Source organism: Desmodus rotundus, chromosome Y (genome assembly GCF_022682495.2).
Source record: "Desmodus rotundus isolate HL8 chromosome Y, HLdesRot8A.1, whole genome shotgun sequence".
NCBI lineage: Eukaryota > Metazoa > Chordata > Mammalia > Chiroptera > Phyllostomidae > Desmodus > Desmodus rotundus.
The window spans coordinates 4,831,634-4,850,753 of NC_092332.1; the positions used below are offsets into that span (position 1 = coordinate 4,831,634).

The window sequence follows — 19,120 nt, forward strand, 5'->3', positions numbered from 1 at the left end:
ATTTTCCTGCCTAGGTTCTCCTGTAGAACTTTTGTGGTGTTGTGACTTATATATTTTTGTATTCCATCTTGACTTTATCTTTGTGTATGTTGTATGTTATTGAGTTCCATTTCTTGGGAGGCTATTTGTACTTTTTGTTTTTCACCCTTTGTTTAATATTAATTGACCATAAAGACGGGTTCATTTCTGGGATCTGTGTTCTGTTCCATTTGTCTATGTATCTGTTCCTACCCCAATCCCATACTGTTTTGATTAATGTGGCTTTGTAATAGTTTCATGTGAGGTATTGTGATCTCTACTACTTATACTTTCTCAAAATTGCTGTGGCTATTCAGTTGTTTATGGTTGCATACACACTTTTGAAATGTTCCTTCTATACCTATACAATGTTATTCATATTTTAACAGGGATTGTTAAATATGAATTGATAAATTCCCTTGGGTAGTATGGACACTTTGATGATGTTAATTCTTCCAATCCATGCACAGGGTATATGCTTCCATTTGTTTGTGTTTTCCTTAATTTCCTTCTTCAGTGTTGTGGACTTTCTTGACACAGATGTTTTACTTTCTTGGTTAGATTTATTCCTAGGTACTATATTTTTCTTGTTGCTATAGAAAAGGGAAGTTCCTTCCCAATTTGTCTTTCTGATAGTTCATTGTGGATGTACCAGTATGACTTCTATTTTTGAATATTGACTTTGTATCCCTGTTTCGCCAAATATATTTATTAGATCAGGTAGTTTTTTGGTGGAGTCTATAGGATTTTCTATGTACACCATAACGTCTGATGCAAACAATGACGGTTTTCCTTCCTCCTTTCCAGTTTGGATGCCTTTTATTTCTTTGTCTTGTCTGATTGCTGTGGCAAGGAATTCCAATACTATCTTGCATAGAAGTGTTGAAAGTGGACATCCTTGTCTTGTTCCTGATCTTAGTGGGAAAGCTTGTTGGTTTGCCTACGTAATATGATGTTGGCTGTTCTTTTCTCATATGTGGACTTTATTATGTTGACATATGATCCCACTTCACTGAGTGTTGTTATCATAAATGGGTGCTGTACCTTATCAAATGCTTTTCTGCATCTATTGATATGATCACGGGAATTTTGTCTTTCATTTTGTTTATGTGATGTATTAAGTTTAATGATTTTCAAATATTGTACCATCCTTGCATCCCTGGGATGAAAACCACTTGATCATGGGGTATGATCTTTTTAACGTATTTCTGGATCCAGTGTGCCAATATTTGGTTGAGGACTTTAGTGTTTCTATTCATCAGTGTTATTGGCCTGTCATTTTCTTTCTTAGTTGTGTATTTACCTGGTTTGGGGATTAGGATGATACTGGTTTCATAGAAGTGTTTGGGAGTCTTCCATCTTCTGGGATTATTCTGAAATAATCTGTGGTGGACAGGGTTTACCTCTTCCTTAAATGTTTTGTAAAATTCTCCAGGGAAAGCATCCAGTCTAAGACTTTTGTATGCCAAGAGTTTTTTGATTACTGCTTCAATTTCACCAGCTGTTCTCTCTCTGTTCAGTCTTTCTGCTTCTTCTTCATTCAGTTTTGGAAGACTACACATTTCTAGAAATTTGTCCATACTATTCAGGTTTTCAAATTTTTTTGGCATACAGTTGTTCATAGTAATTTGTTACACTACTTTCTATTTCTGTGGTATCAGTGTAACCTCTCCTCTTCCCTTCTGATTTTGATTTCTTGGGCCATATGTCTTTTTACTCATGAAAAGTCTGCTTAAACGCTTGTTAATTTCCTTTTTTAAAAGAACCAGCTTCTGGATTTATCGACCCTTAAAATTGTTCTTTTAGTCTCCATGTCATTTAAATCAGCTCTGATCTTGGTTATTTTCCTCTTGAGCCAACCTCTGCTAGCTTCAAGCTTTTCTCGTGCAGCTTGCTCACCACTGTCAGCCTTCACAGAAGTGAAGAGAGACAGGACTTTGAGTGCAGTAAGCTTTGGCTTCATGCAATGTTGAGGCTCTTGGATCTTCTCTGCAGACCACTGGAGCCTCCTGTGCAGCACTGAGTCTTTCACTTTCCTGTCATTGCAGTCTTCACTGCAATAGCACTCTTCATTTCTTTCAAAACCTTTTTCTTAGCATTCACAGCTTGTCTAACTAATTTTGTGCAAAACGACTAGTTTTAGGGTAGTCTTGGCTTTCAACATGCCTCCCTCTTGATTTAGCTTGATTTTTTCTAGGTTTTCATTTAAAAGAAAAGATATGAGTTTTCCTAATGCTTGAATGCAGTTGTGTGGCCTCAAAACAATTACAATATTAACCTCAAAGATCATGATCCCAAGTCACTATAATATAATAAGAAAAAGGTGAAATGACATGAGAATATGAAAAATGTGGCAGGGGCATGAACTGAGCAAGTGCTGTTAGAAAAATGGCTCATGTACAATTGCTTAACACAGGTTTCCAACAAACCTTCAATGTGAAAAACCCAGGATGAGCAAAGTACAATAAAGCAAAGAATAAGTGCGGTATGCTTGTAGTATCTCATTTTCTTTGCAAAAAGACTACTCTGCCTAATTCTACTTGCGACACTTTTGATGGCTAATGTGTGTTTGAAGTAATTAATCCACTTTACCTATGTTATCACCTTTGTGGGCATACAGTAAAGACATACCCATAGTTTACTGGTAATGTCTGTGTTGTTAGTTAACCATGATATTATGGTTAGTGTTTTGTTTTGATGTGACTAGAATGAGGTTTCTACATAGGTGGTGGAGCATCATTTCCGGGTGTATTTGCAAGGGTATTTTTGAAAAAGATTTGCATCTGAATATAGTGAGTAAAGAATCTGCACCAATGTGACTGGCCTCAAAAAATCCAAGGACCCAAGTACAAAAAAAGAAAGGCAAACAGACAACTTTACTGACTACAAAGTTGAGCTGTCTTTAGATTTTAATGTTTCTCCAGCTTATTTCGGGGCATAACATGGCATTCTTGGTCTCCATAGTTACATGAGGAGAATTTCTTATATATGACCTCAGGCACACAATTATACGTATGTGTACAATCTCCCTATTGGTTCTGTTTCTCTGGAATATTCTCACCAATACAAGTAACAATCGCACTTCCATTCTTTGTAATGGTAGTTACATCCTCTTTCTCTTAGTTGGCTGCGATTGGCTCAAGTACTTGAGCCAATAATCTATTTTGAAAGTTATTTTTAATGAATGAGTTTCAATTTTATTCCTATTTGTTTTTAATCTCATTGATTTCTGAACTTTCTTAATTCCTTATTTCTGCTTCCTTTAGGCTAATTTTCTCCAATTTCTTCAATAAAGAAAAAGGTGATATCCCATAAATTGAGGGTTGTCTTTCATTTAGTTCAAAATTAGTTTTTTTGACTTTTCATCTGTAGTTCATACCTGTGATGACTTTCACGTATACAGGAATTTCTTTTTAGCTACCTTACTCTAAGTTTTCTGAAAATGTACTTAATGTAATTTGTAGTCTCTGTATTTCATGGGACAGAAGGTTTCCTACCTTTAAGAATATTATGTGTGTCTAAGTCATAGGACACTGCTAAGAAAAACTGTGGCATTCTACTGTTAGCAGTGTCCTATGTCCAATTCAATTCAAAGGGTGATTGATAATACTGTCATTTAGAGTAAACAAATATGTATTGTGCCCTGCTCAACATAAAATTTTTGGGTCAGGCAGGTTATTTAATTATTGAGTAAGAAGTGTTGGAGATACCAATGATAAAAGATTCTTCTCCATCATGAAATATGTCAGTTTTAACATCATGTATTGTTATGGTGTCAATTGTGCATATATGTAGGAGTATTCTTTTTAGAAAGTATGCTTGCATATCCCTTTAATTACAAGGTATTTGTCTTTATAGCTTATACATTTATATATAAAATTGTTTATATTTAAAATGTTTAAAATATACATTCTTAAAAAACTTAAGAGCTAAGAACTCTAGTTATATAGTTCCAAGTATACCGTAAACTATCATTTTTGGGGTAATCCTAATTCCCCTTCTTATTTCTGCTAACATTATTTCATTTTACATATTTCTATGCTATAAACACCCCATATATTCTCATTATCAATGCTTTAAAGAGAGAGCTACTGCAACGCATTCATGTTATATTACTTAAGATGAAAAAAATGAAACCTGAAGGTGGTGGTGAGGGAGGCGAGAACAGAGCCCAGATCAACCTGTGCTCAGCTGGAACACCTACCTGATTATATGAGGAAAAGAATGAACACCCAATGGAACCGGAGCCTATCTACATGAAGTTTGGAGACCAAAAATTTCAGAAGACATTGCAAAACAGACAGTGAGGAGATTGTGCTGGGACGTTAAGTCCCTGGGATCTGCACAGGGACCCAGGCCTCTGTGGCCCCAGCCTGGCTCCTGCCACAAGATACTTGGGAGGAGAGTTACATCACCAGCTCCCTCCCCTACTAGGCAGTGAGAGCAAACCAACACCTTGAGGGACCTGAATGTTGGAAGTCACTGAGTGGGATAGAGACAAAATAGGAAACACATAGAGACAGTATTCATCTGCTGGGACTATGGGCCCTAGAACTGAGAAACTGGGTTGCCAATTGGGTTACCTGGAGAAGGGAGGAGTTGGGCTGTAGGAAAAGCCCTGTGCTTGTTAAGAACGGAGAGCAAATGCTTTGTAAAGAACTCTGGAGCAGCAGTGATCTCATGTGACTTGAGATTTGTGTGGTCACAGACTGAGTGGCTAAGTGGAACTTTGTGCCGGAGCTTATCTAGTACTGCATGACCCGAGAATGAATGACTGAGTGACACCAAAGGCCCGAGTTTGACTCCAGTGGCACTCCCAGGCTCTGAGTGGCTTATTTGAGCCTGGCAGCTCACAGAGGACCTGGACCACAGACTGGGCAACTATGAATATTGTGGCCAAGACCCGATCCCCATTCCCTCAAAAATACTGGAAGGGAGTTAATGGAAGCCCAGCCTCCCTTCCTATGGCATCTGGAAGACCAGGAGAACTTGTTGAACAGGTTTAAAGCCAACAGGATGCTTCTCTTTTCCCCCTTTTCTTCTTCCTCCAAGTGAAACAGTAAGACCTGCAGTTACAAAGGGTCCAGAGACAGATCCAAAGGGGGAGTATGGGGTTAAGCCACAAAACTGAGAAACTGAGACAAGTATCACTTTGCTATCACACAGAGCTGGCATAGTATTGTTTATTTGCATTATTTTTTTTCATAATTTTCACTTTTATTTTATTAGTGTTTTTCTTATTTGTCTACATTTTATTTAGTTTTTCTCATTTATTTCTGTTCAATTGCATTATTTGACTGGTTTTCTTATTCTCTCTTTATTGTATTTTAATTTTCCTTTTTCCACTTCCCTTGTGTACCAATAACACACTACTCTTGATTGGGTACTTTCTGATTCCCAAGTGGGTAGGCTTGTGCACACTCTAGGCCCCTGTGGATCTCTCCAGTGAACTCTCTTGTGTAGGCTGGGAGTTTCTCCTGGTGCTGCTTTAACCCCCACAGGTATGTTGAATCAGAGGTTTGAGGCTTTATGTCCCCGCACTGGAGCTCTGGGTTCTGCACTCTGCTTCACTCCCCCGTTGTTTCTTCCAGTTTATCTATGCGCGAATGTGGGGCCGCAGGGTCTGCCATCTGCAGCCTTGCCGCAAGTGCTCTCCACCCCGGCTACCTGTCTCTGGCCCTCCAATGGTCTAGATGAATGTTTCTTCTTTATCTCCTTGGTTGTCGGACTTCCAAACAGTTCGATTTTCTGTCAGTTCTGGTTGTTTTTTGTTTTTAAATTTGTTGTTGTCCTTCTTTTGGTTGTGAGAGGAGGCACAGTGTATCTACCTACGCCTCCATCTTGGCTGGATTTGTTATTTGATGGTACTTTCACCCACTGTCTAAATCCATTTTGCCTATCCCCTGCCATTGATCACATACAATAGGTCGGAGCTGTGAACATCAGTATACTTGCTATAGGAGAAAAACCACCAACAAAGGAACCACCAAAAGATAAAACCCCAAGGAAAACAAGAGAGCCCACACAAACAAAAGAAAGGGCAAACCTAGAGGGTCTAGGCAAGGATCAAAGAGACCACACTACTAAACCCAAGAGAATTCCTACCATAGAAGTTCAACCTACAAAGACAGCTAGCAAAGGAATACATCAGGAAGCACAGAAACAAACAAAAAGAGTCAAAATGTGGAGACAAAAAAAGAACATGCAATCAAAATAAATACAACACTTCCCACTAGAAGAGCTAAATGAAATGGAAGTAACCAAATTATCAGATATAGAATTCAAAATAATGGTTGTACAAAGTTGCTCAAGGAACTCACAGAAAACTACAAGGAACTGGGCTAGAAATACAACAGTATGAAAAAGGAAACAGAAACTATAAACAAAATCCAGGATGAAATGAACAGTAAAATCTCAGAAGTAAAAACACACAAACAAATTACAAGTGAGCTGGATGAAGCAGAGGGTCGAATAAGGAAGCTGCAGGACAAGGTAGAAAAAAACACCCAGAAAGAGCAAGAGAAGGAAAAGAGAAAGAACAAACAGGTGGTATGGGAGCTGCAAGACAACATTAAACATGATAATACCTCTATTATAGTTAAGCCAGAAGGAGAAGAGGAGGAGCAAGGGAAAGAAAACCTGTTTGAAAAAGTAAAGATGGAAAATTTCCCTAACTGGATGAGAGAAAAAGTCACACAAATCCAGGAAACAAAGAGAGTCCCAAACAAGAGGAATGGGAAGAGGAGCACTTCAAGACACATCATAATTAAAATGGCAAAATTGCAAGACAAAGAAAGAATCTTAAAGGCAACAAGGGAGAAACAGGAAGTAACATACAAAGGACTCCCAATAAGGCTAGCAGCTGACTTCTTAATGGAAATATCCAAGCCAGAAAAAAATGGCAATTATTATTCCAAGCAATGAAAAATAGAGTCCTGCAACCAAGATTATTCTAGTAGCTCTCAATGGTAACAGAATGCCAAATAAGGTGTTTCTGAGACAAAATAAGCTTGAAAGAATACACCTCCACCTAATTAAACTCTGCAAGGGTCTGCTTTAAGAAAAGGAGAAAGAAAAGAGTGAGAGAGGAACACAGTTAAGAAAGAATAGCAATGAGAAAATACCTATTAATAATAATCTTAAATGTAAGTGGATTAAGTGGTCCAATCACAAGACACAGAACAGATGAATGGATGAGAAATAAGGACACACACATGTCCTGCCCACAATAAACCCACCTGAGAACAAAAGACCTACACAGATGGAAGACGAACCGCTGAAAACAAATATTCCAAGCAAATGGACAGGAACAAATGGACAATAAATCCAGGAACTGACTCTTATAAAAGATACATAAATGAATAAGAGTTAAAGCATATTCATCAGCAAAAAAGAGAGGAAGGACGAAAATAAACACAATCAGAAATGAAACAGGAAAGATTGCAACTGACACCACAGGAAAAAAAAAAGGATTGTAAGAAATTAGTGTGAAAAACTACATGCCAAGAAAATTGAAAACCTAGGTTAAAAGGACAAATCGGTAGAAAAATATATCTTCCAAAAGTGAACTGACAAGGAAGTAGAAAGTTGGAACAGACCAGTAACAGCCAATGAAAATGAAGCAGTAATCAATAAACTCCCAACACACAAAAGGTACTGGATTGGATGGTTTCACAGGAGCATTCTACAGAGCATTAAGGAAGAGCTAACCCCCATCCTTCACAGATTATTGCAAAAAATACAAGAAAAGGGAAGACACCCAGCTCTTTTCATGATGCCAGCAGCTTCCTAATCCCAAAAGCAGATAAAAATATAACAAAAGAAGAAAACTTCAGGCCATTATCACTGATGAACACAGACACTAAAATCCTCAACAAAATATTGGCAAACCCCATCCAGCAATACATTAAAAAGATCATACACCATGACAAACTGGGATTCATGCCAGGGACGCAACAATGGTACAATATTCACAGATCAATAAACATAATACATCACATAAAAAACAGCAAAGACATAAATCACATGATCATATCAACAGATGCGGGAAAAGCATTTGATAAGGTACAGCACCCATTCCTGATAAAAACACTCAGCAAAGTGGGAGTAGAGTGAGAATTCCTCAACATAATAAAGGCCATGTATGAGAGACCTACAGCCAACATCAAACTCAATGGGAAAAAACTAAAAGCTTTCCCACTAAGGTCAGGAACAAGACAAGGATGCCCTCTCTTACCACTCCTATTCAACATAGTACTGGAAGTCCTAGCCTCAGCAATCAGACAAGAAAAGGAAATAAAAGGCATCCAAATTGGAAAGGAGGAAACAAAACTGTCATTGTTTGCAGATGACATGATGGTATACATGGAAAATCCTACAGACCCCACCAAAACACTACTTGACCTAATAAATGAATTTGGCACAACAGCTGGATATAAAATCAATACTCAGAAATCAAAGGCATTCCTGTATACCAACAACGAAACTGCAGAAACAGAAATCAAGAAAAAAGATCCCATTTGATAGAGCAACAAGAAAAATAAAATACCTAGGAATAAAACTAACCAAAGAGATAAACACCTTTACTCAGAAAACTACACAACACTGAAGAAAGAAAATTAAGGAAGACACAAATGGAAGTAGGTACCATGTTCATGGATTCCAAGAATTAACATCATCAAAATGTGCATAATACCCAAAGTATCAAAGTACTTTATTGATTCAATGCAATACACATTAAAGGACCAATGATATATTTCACAGATATAGAATAAACACTTCACAAACTTTTATGGAACCACAAATGACTCCAAATAGTTGTAGTAATTTTGAGAAAGAAGAGCAAAGTAGGAGAGATCACAAACCTGTTATGAAACTATACTATAAGACCACTGTAATCAAAAGAGCCTGGTACTGGCATAAAAACAGGCACATAGACCAATGGAACATGACCGAGTGCCCAGAAATTAACCAAAGTCTCTACTGTCAATTAATATTTGACAAAGCAGGAGGTGCTTTTTTCTTCATTGCTTAAAAAAAGAAAAGGCATTAAATTGAAAATGGAACCAACCATATGGGAAAACCTATTTGTCAATGATACCTCAGAGTAGAGGTTCACCTAGAAAATATATAAAGAACTCACACGACTACACTCAACTAAGATAAGCAACCCAATTAAAAAATGGGGAAAGGATTCGAATAGACACAAGGAGGACATACAGAGGGTCCAGAGACATATGAAAAGATACTCAGTATTGCTAATCATCAGAGATGAAAATTAAAACCAGAAAGAAATACCACTTCACACTGGTCAGAATGGCAATCATAAATAAAGGAATAAACAAGTATTGGAGATCTTATGGAGCAAAGGGAACGTTAGGGCACTGTTGGTGGGAATGCAGACTGGTGCAACTACTATGGAAAACAGTATGGAATCTCCTCAGAAAACTAAAAATGGAACTGTCTTTTGACCCAGCAATTCCAATGCTGGGGTTATACCCTAAGAACCCTGAAACACCCATCCAAAAGAACCTGTGCACCCCAATGTTCATAGCAGCACAATTTACAATAGCCAAGTGCTGGAAGCAACCCAAGTGCCCATCAGTCAATGAATGGATCAAAAACTGTGGTACATTTACACAGTGGAATTCTATGCAGCAGAAAGAAAGGAGGAGCTCCTACCCTTTGCAACAGCATCCATGGAACTGGAGAACATTATGCTAAGTGAAATAAGCCAGGCAGTGAAAGACAAATACCATATGATCTCACCTTTAACTGGAACCTAATCAACAAAACCAATAAGCAAGCAAAAAATAACCAAAGACTTTGAAATTAAGAACAAATTGACAGTAGCTGGAGAAGCAAGGGGAGGGGATACTGGGGGAAAAGAATGAAGGATTTACAGGAACAACTACAAGGGCCACATGGATAAAAACAAGTGGGGCAGGTGGGGATGGCTCAGGTGCGGGGGAGGGTTTTTGGGGAAAAGGCAGAAAACTGTACTTGAACAAAAATAAAATTCTAAGTACTTAATAAAAATAAGAGATAAAAAGTAGAAAAAGAATGAAAAAATGATAAAAAACTTATTTTCCATCAGTTATTACTTTTTTGGGAATATTTGAAAGCAAGATTCAAATTCATGATCAATATTGTTAATCTTGTGCATGACAGACTTCATATTTCTTGTTGGGTGTATATGCTGCCAATAAACTCCATTATTTTTTAATCAGAAATATTTTCTATTGTATCTTGTCAATTAAATTTTAATCTTAGGATATCTGTTTCTCACTTATAGAAAAATGTAAACATACTAGTTAAAATATAGCTATGAAATTTTCCCTTAGTTTTGACATATCACATTAGAATGGCATACTTATGACAACAAATTAACCAATATGGATAAACGATAATAATTACTGAAGTCCATACTGTATCCAACGTCTCTATTTTCTAATGTCTTTTTACTGTTCTGAGACATCACATTATAATGGTTTGGACAAAAAGTTTGTGTGTTTCTGTACGATGGCTCTAGTAGTGCTAAATTACCTCTAAATTTATTCCAGACATATTAGCACCCATTTAAGAAAACATCAAAATTAGTGAGTTTTTTATACAGCCATTTTAATAATGAAGACTGAAAAAATAAGCAATAATTTTGGCATTTTGTGGTTTATTACTTCAAGAATGGTAAACCTGCAACTGAAAACAGCCACAAAAAAAATGTGTACAGTTTATGGAGAAGGTGCTGTGACTGATCAAATGTGTCAAAAGTGGTTTTTAAAGTTTCTTGCTGGAGATTTCTCAATGAACGATGCTCCACAGTGAGGTAGACCAGATGAATTTGATAGCAACCAAATCAAGACATCAACTGAGAACAATCAACATTCTACCACACAATAGTCAGCTGTCATACTCACAATATCCCAATGAAAAATCTTATTGGTGAAACTGAAAAAGTATGTTTTAATTTATGGAAAAAAACACATAGACTTTTTGGCCATCTCAATACTTATCTTACTTCTGGACAATGAGACTTTCAAATATATTCCTATTTGTGATGAACTTAATATGAGTTTTATACATTTTAGATATGTTTAAAAGTATCTCTCATTTGGGTTTTGTATGTATTTTTCTTATGGTTAGATGAAAGAAATAAGTTTTAAAAGGGACCTCAGAAGTGAATTACTTTTCTCATCAGTTTGTATCAACAACTACTACTAGAGATGGGGTTAACTTGACCTGTCACACAGAGTGACAGATTATTTCCACTAAAAAATTTTACCTACCCCTAACACAACTCTGAAAGGGAATAACTATCCTTTCAAATAACATCTAATAAGATACATACTTCTGTTTTCTAATACCTAAGTAGGCTGCCCTTTAAAAGTGACAACATTTACTTTAAACTCCATTGTGCATCAAAAATGAACACCATTTTCTCTTAGTTGACTCTTTATGCTTGATTTGCTGAAGACCTAAACAAGATCCAGACACTCAATCTGGTCATGTCTCATTTAAAACTGACTTTTAATAAGATACCTTTGCCTTTCCACCACCAATTTTTTAAAAGTGTATTTTATTATTCACACTTTTACAGTTGTCCCAATTTTTCTCCCCTATCTTCCCCTCAGCCCTGAATGGTTGGCTACCCTCTTGCATTCCCCCACTTTAGGTTACGTCCATGTACTTTGGTTATCTTGATGTTCTTGTTTTTAAGCTGGTTCTCATCCTTCTGGTTGTGCAAGGGAGCCAATCATTTCTATGTCTACCACTATTTTCACTCCCCATCTTAAAAATACATTTTTAAAAATGTTCTATACAAGCTATGTTTTTATCCTGCACTGTTTATCCTGCAAGTTTTATTACAGTTGAAACCAGTTGGAAGAAACTATTAGGGTTGATTTCTGGTTCACTTTTTTGCAAGAAATAATTGTAAATGATGATGTGTCTTTTGATTAGCAGGTAACTAATTCATGATTATGTCCCCCTCATATGATATATACACTCAATGATTATCATTCCTTTGCTCTTAGGGTTGCATACTACTTCCCATTATGATTTATTAACTGGAATATTTCTATATAGAATATCTTCTTTTGAAAGCAATTTGACTGTTCTGATGTGTAGTTTATTAAAGAGAAACAGAGTAAAGATGTTATGCTTGAACCCTTACTATTTATGAGATGATTTTAAAACCATGTAAAGGTGATCAGTATTGTAATTGTAACCATGAAAATGCAATGTACTCAATGGATTTCAAAATATTTGCAATTATTGTGGTTTTTAAAGATTTTATTCATTTTTAGAGGCAATGGAAGGGAGGAAGAAAGAGAGGGAAAAAAATACTGATGTGGAAGGTAGACATCAATCGGTTGTCTGTTATAGACACTGTTACCAAGGACAAAAGCCTCATCCCATACAAGTGCCCCAACCAGGAATCTGACCAGTGAGTGACCTTCAATTTTGCAGCATGATCCTCAACCAACTCAACCACACAAATCATGGCAAAATTATTTTCTTAAATATTTCCATTAATTCACTTTTGGACAACAGACCATTTCTGAGCCTCGTGAATCTGACATGAGTCTAATCTACTTATATTTTTAAGCAGAGTGCTGTAAGAATTTTTAAAGCATGTAGTACTTGACTATTTAGTCAGGGGTAGTGACCTCTTTTTCTTTAGATTGTCAAATCAAATAATACAAACAGCCAAGAAAAAAGTCTTCTGATGCAAATGAATCTAAATTATACCTATTTTTTTGTCAGTATGGCAATAAATGTAACATTGTTAACTAAGGTGCAGAATTTTATAGTAAGTTTATATGTGCTATGATGAAAAAGGCTGAAATTCACTACTCTAATAGCTTCATATGCATGCTTTTTAAAACCAGATAGGACCCTGCATATATCTGAATGGAAATAATGCTTGAATAGCATACTATTATTACTATCCAGTGAAACATACTAGACACATACAATTCTGCAAAAAATTAGAAAAGCAATGTAATATCAGTCACAATGTAATTATAGGGAGCAAATGAAAAATTTAAAAACTTAGTATACATTTTATCAGGAATGTACAGTCAATTCAATTATGGTTTTTGAGAATATCTTTATCCTATTATTTCATGAAGTCAATTTTATAATCCTGTCCACTGGACTGTTTTAATTTTTTGTTTTTTGTGTTTTAAAAATCTTCTTTCTTGGCAATGATGTTAACAATGTTCACTTCAGTGTCAGTTATTTTTTGTAATGTAAATCAGGGCTAAAGCTTTGATCAAGGAGGCATCATTTCAAAGTGCAAGATCGACGACCTGGAGATCCTGGATAACCACAGTGCCAGCCATGAGACTATATAAAAATCCAGGACTCCACTCCTACTGTTTTTGATCTAGAGATCTTGGTTGATTTAGATAACTACAGCATTTTGCCATGTATAAAGCACAAAATTTTGCATAAATTTCTGAAGGAAAAATAAGGATACACATATATATGGATAGTACTAATTCTGCAAATTAATACACTAGAGTAGTGTAATCAGTATTACATGTAAATAAAAAACTGAATTAAAAAATTGAAATGAAAGGCTTTTTCCTTTAAAGTTTGGGCCAAAAGCATGGTGCACATTATACATGGAAGTGCACTATATACTGCAAAATACAGTTATTTCTGCAGATTTTTTCTTTCTCAGCTTTAAATTCTAACTATCGTTTTTTAAATTCATAGATAAAGACTGAACTTTCACCCCTGGATGGTGTGGCTCAGTGTGTTGAGTGCTGGCTTATGGACCAAAGGATCACTGATTTGATTCCCAGTCAGGGCACGTGCCTGGGTTGTGGGCCAGGTCCCCTGTAGGGTGGCATATGGGTGGCAACCACACGTTGATGTCTCTTCATCTCATTCTCCTTCCTTTACAGTAGCTCTAAAAAAACAAAAAATCTTAAAAAAAAACAAACAAACCCTTAACTTTCAACATTCTATCCTTCAACCGCAACAACAAGCAAAACAGAACCCCACTTGTACTTTCTAGGACCTATGCACAATAAACATGGTGTATATCAATGTTTCGTGATGGTTGTTGCTGACAATGTGTTGCAACAGGAATAAGAAACTCAAAATAAGTCTATCCACAACAGTAATTATCAAAAGATTGAGACCAGTACAGAGCAACAATTAATCCTGCTATTCCCATAATGTTTGGATAAGCATTTGTTAAAACTTCTTATAATTTGTTTTTTCACTCTTTTTAATGTAAGAGTATGCATTTTTGCAAAAAAATTATATTATCTATAAACTTGGCCTTATTTTGCTTTATATACATGATAATATGTATCATGAAGAGTAAGAAATAGTCCTAATTCCTTAAACATACAAGTGGAATATAAAGGATAATAAACACAAAATATAGTATATTTTATTCAACATTTTCCAAATGATAGACATTAGAGTTCATTTGTCCCTTCCCAGAAAAGCAATTAATGTCAGGTCTGTTTTATTATCTGCATAATATTCATTACATTGTCTGATTATTGTATCTTTCCATATAAGAAAATACATGTTTATTTTTCCTAATGGCCTAGAATTAGTTATTTATATCAGGAATGACAGGTAAGTGGAAATTCTAAAATTAGAATTAAACAAAAATAGGAAAATTTATCTCATTAAAAAATTAAAACTATGTATAAAATCTAACCACAATTTTGATGAAATATATTGCAATTTCTTCATGGTTGTAATTACTAATAAGGAGAGAATGAAAGCCAACAAAGGACAGCCTGACAAAGTATTTGCCTTTCCCTTCATGACACTAAGGGAGTATATTTGGAACCGGTGGGAGGAAGCTATTGTGCTGAAGGTGCACAGGGTAAATAGGGGGATTGACTCATGCACAAGTTTTCCTACTTCCTTCTAGTCTGGTGAAGACCTTTCAGTGTAGCCTGGAAAATGATGGAATTGGTTGTGAGGGCCAGATCCTCGAAGCCCTTAGAAGTTGAAGCACCTGGCTGGTCCACAGGGTTGGTTTATATAAAGAGAGCTATGGGAAAGAATTCCCTGGCTGCCCTGACCAGTGATTCATGAGTGGTGTGTGGACGGCTGGCTGGGAAAAGAGGGAGCCTGAGCCCAAGTAGTGACAGGAGAGAAGATGAGCTCCTTGGAGGACAACTCAGCAGCCTCCTGCAATCCCTAAAGACAAAGGATGGAATTTTGAATGGGAAAAAAAATAGGGAGTAATCTTGCATTAGCTTGGTCTTGGACCTTTGCTTCTAGGATTTGCCTTTATGGGTATTGGTCAGCAGCTGAACCCCTTTTGTTGGGTAACACTTCCAACTTTGAGAAAGGGTAAATTATAATAGAATCAGATCAGTCATTATAACATGAGAAGATGAATTTCAAATCATGTTATTAATCCACAAGATTCTGGTAATATCTTCCCAGTCTAGAAATTTGCCTGGAGAGTTAAAAGGTAAAACTGAAGCAAGCACAAAAGCTGAAACGATCTACGCATGCTTTCATATAGGTGTTTGGCATTCGGTAAGTAATTCAAAACAAATTGAAAACAATTAAGTGAACATTAGGGAGAAAATGTAAATAAAAATGAAACAAAAGAGTCAGATATTGGAATCATCAAAACACTAACTTTAAAAAAAAACACTAATATATTAGAAAAAGTACAAAATAATTTTAGGACACAACTGGAAGCCATGTGAAAATCCACACAGAATTTAAGGGGAAAAAATGGGATAAACAAAAGAACTCAAAGAGGTTTAACTTCAGGTGAGATAGAGAAAAAGATCCAAATGAAGAATAACTGAGAAAAAAATAAATGTAAATGTACAGGTCAAGTGGAAAATACATAGAAACAAAAATAGACCATGAAAACCTATATAATACTAATACTGAAAAAAAAAAACAAAAAAGACAACTGAGCAAAACCAAACTTTAAAAGAAATAATCTCCATACTACATACTACAGATTGAAGAAAGGACAAATTGAAACTAGAAACCATAAAGAACTAGATCATAATAAGCAAAACTTCAAGAAGCCAAATACAAAGAGAAATTCTTTTTTAAAATATATTTATTGATTATGCTATTACAGTTGTCCCATTTCCCCCCCCACTCCACTCCATCCTGCCCACCCCCCTCCCTCCCACATTCCTCCCCCCATAGTTCATGTCCATGGGTCATACTTGTAAGTTCTTTGGCTTCTACATTTCCTGCACTATTTTTACCCTCTCCCTGTCTATTTTCCACCTATCATCTATGCTACTTATTCTAACCTTCATGTTCTAGTTGTTTGCCTAGTTTGCTCTCGTTTTTGCTTTATGTGTGGTCGTTAATAACTGTGAGTTTGCTGTCATTTTTACTGTTCCTATTTTTGATCTTCTTTTTCTTAGGTAACTCCCTTTAACATTTCATGTAATAAGGGTTTGGTGATGATGAGCTTCTTTAACTTGACCTTATCTGAGAAGCACTTTATCTTCCCTTCCATTCTAAGTGATAGCTTTGCTGGATACAGTAATCTTGGATGTAGGTCCTTGCGTTTAATCTTGGGTAATGTAATGATGATGTGCCTTGTTGTGTTCCTCCTTGGGTCCAGCTTCTTTGGGACCCTCTGAGCTTCCTGGATTTCCCGGAAGTCTCTTTCCTTTGCCAGACTGGGGAAGTTCTCCTTCATTATTTGTTCAAATAAGTTTTTAATTTTTTGTTCTTCCTCTTCTCCTTCTGGCACCCCTATAATTCGGATGTTGGAACGTTTCAAGGCGTCCGGGAGGTTCCTAAGCCTCTCCTCATTTTTCCAAGTTCTTGTTTCTTCATTCTTTTCTGGTTGGATATTTGTTTCTTCCTTCTGGTCCACACCATTGATTTGAGTCCCAGTTTCCTTCTCATCATTATTGGTTCCCTGTACATTTTCCTTTGTTTCTCTTAGCATAGGCTTCATTTATTCATCTGGTTTTCGAACAGATTCAACCAAGTCTGTGAGCATATTGATAACCAGTGTTTTGAACTGTGCATCCGATAGGTTGGCTATCTCTTCCTTGCTTAGTTGTATTTTTTCAGGAGCTTTGAAGTGTTCTGTCATTTGGGCCATTTTTTGTTTGTTTGTTTGTCTTGGCGCATCTGTTACTTTAAGGGGCGGAGCCTTAGGTGTTCACCGGGGCGGGGTAATGCTGGTGGCTGCGCTGTGACGCTGTACCTGGGGGAGGGGCCGAGTGGGAACAATGGCGCCGGCCTCTCTCCTCCGGATTTCAATCTTTCACTCCGCTACCCACAATCAAACTGGGCCCCTCTGGTGCTGGTTCCCAAGTGGGTGGGCTCGTGCACACTCTAGGCCCCTGTGGGTCTCTCCAACAACCTCTCCTGTGAGGCTGGGAGTCTCTCCTGCTGCCGCCCCAATCCCCAGGGGCGCTTTCAATCAGAGGTTTGAGGCTTTATTTCCCGGAGCTGGAGCCCTGGGTTGCATGGTCTGCCTCGCTGTCAGGTTTATCTGTGGGCGAATATGGTGCCGCAGGGTGCCACCCGCCACTCCGCCTGCCCCACTCTCCGGGTTTATCTGTGCAAATGTGGGGCCACAGGGTCTGCTAGTGCTCGGACTGCCTGCGCCATTTGTCCCACACTCCGCCAGTCTCAGTCCCGCCACAGCCACGCGAGTCCTCTCCACCCCGGTGCCCGTCTCTGCCCCTCCTACCGGTCTGGATGTATGTTTATTTTCTATTTCCTTGGTGTTGGTCCCCCTTGCTGTTCGATTCTCTATCAGTTCTGGTTGTGCGAGGAGGCGCAGTGTGTCTACCTACGCCGCCATCTTGGTTCCTCCTCAGAAATTCTTAACTAATTACTGAAGATACAACAAAATAATCAAAACCTGATAACATTACTGGGATTAACAATGACATCATTACATTTCTCATCAAGAAATAAAAATCTGAATAAAAATTTTAAACTGAAAATAAAATATAACTCTATAACCAATGAAAACATTCATCAAAAGAAAAGATTTATAATAAAGAAGGGAATGGGGCAGACTGTGACACATAAAATTACGTTCAATTCTAATAACATACTTCCCTTAGAATTGGTTTAATAGACAATAATTTTAAAATAAAAACAGAAAGGGATATAGAAAACACCAGAGCACAAATAATTGTACATGTTAGCATAGGGTATCCAAGAACAATGAAAACATGTTCTTTCTAATAAAATCATGGATTAGATTATCTACAATGACTGATTCAATGTAAAAATACCCAGTAGTTTAAGAGTCAGCTAGAATTCAGTAACAAAAACATTCAAAATTCTTATATCATTATTAGTACATTACAGAAACTGTAGCCGAAAGACATTAATTAGAATTAGAAAATATTTTGAAATAACACGTATCAAAATCATACAATGTATCAAACCAAGTTTAAAATTACTTGAACGGATCATTTAAGTATATATGTAAAAATTAGGAAAGATATCCCTGACTAAATTAAACCATAATAAAGTAGTAAGAAAATAAAAGCACTTAATAAACTAGAAAGCAACCATAAAGTAGGTATATTTCTAAAACAACAGTACATTTTATAAACTCTAGCAAGACAATAGTATGTAAAACAATGAATTATTAGATTTTGTTATTGATTTTGTTATCATAGATCTCTGCACACACTGAATATAAACAAATGCATACTGATAATGTTTTGATAAAATGAAAAAATCTTTTCATTAAAATAGAATTCAACCAAACTAAGGTTTCAAAATTGCCCAAACCTAAATACTGATACACAGTTTATTTAAATTCACTGAAAAAGGAGCCCTAGCAGGTGTAGCTCAGTGGATTAAGTGGTAGCCTGCAAAACAAAGGGTAGCCAGTTTCTTTCCCAGTGGGTGTGGGCCAGGTCTCCAGGAGAGAGCATGTGACAGTCAACCACACATTGATGTTTGTCCCTCCCTTCCCATCTAAAAATGAATAAATAGAATCTTTTAAAAATATTAAATAAAAATAAAAATAATAAAGTCACCCCAAACTGAAATTTTCATTATGAAAAAAATCTAGTATGAAATGGCTTATCCACTACAATTTTCTAGACACTAACAAAGAAATACAATAGGCCTTTGC

The 19,120-nt window shown here is 36.6% G+C and overlaps 1 protein-coding gene across 6 annotated transcripts in view; it reads right to left on the reverse strand.

The window, feature by feature from the left end:
- Positions 1 to 19,120, reverse strand: part of LOC139440591 (lysine-specific demethylase 6A-like) — a 252,814-nt gene that overhangs the window by 115,060 nt on the left and 118,634 nt on the right. The window lies entirely within an intron of this gene.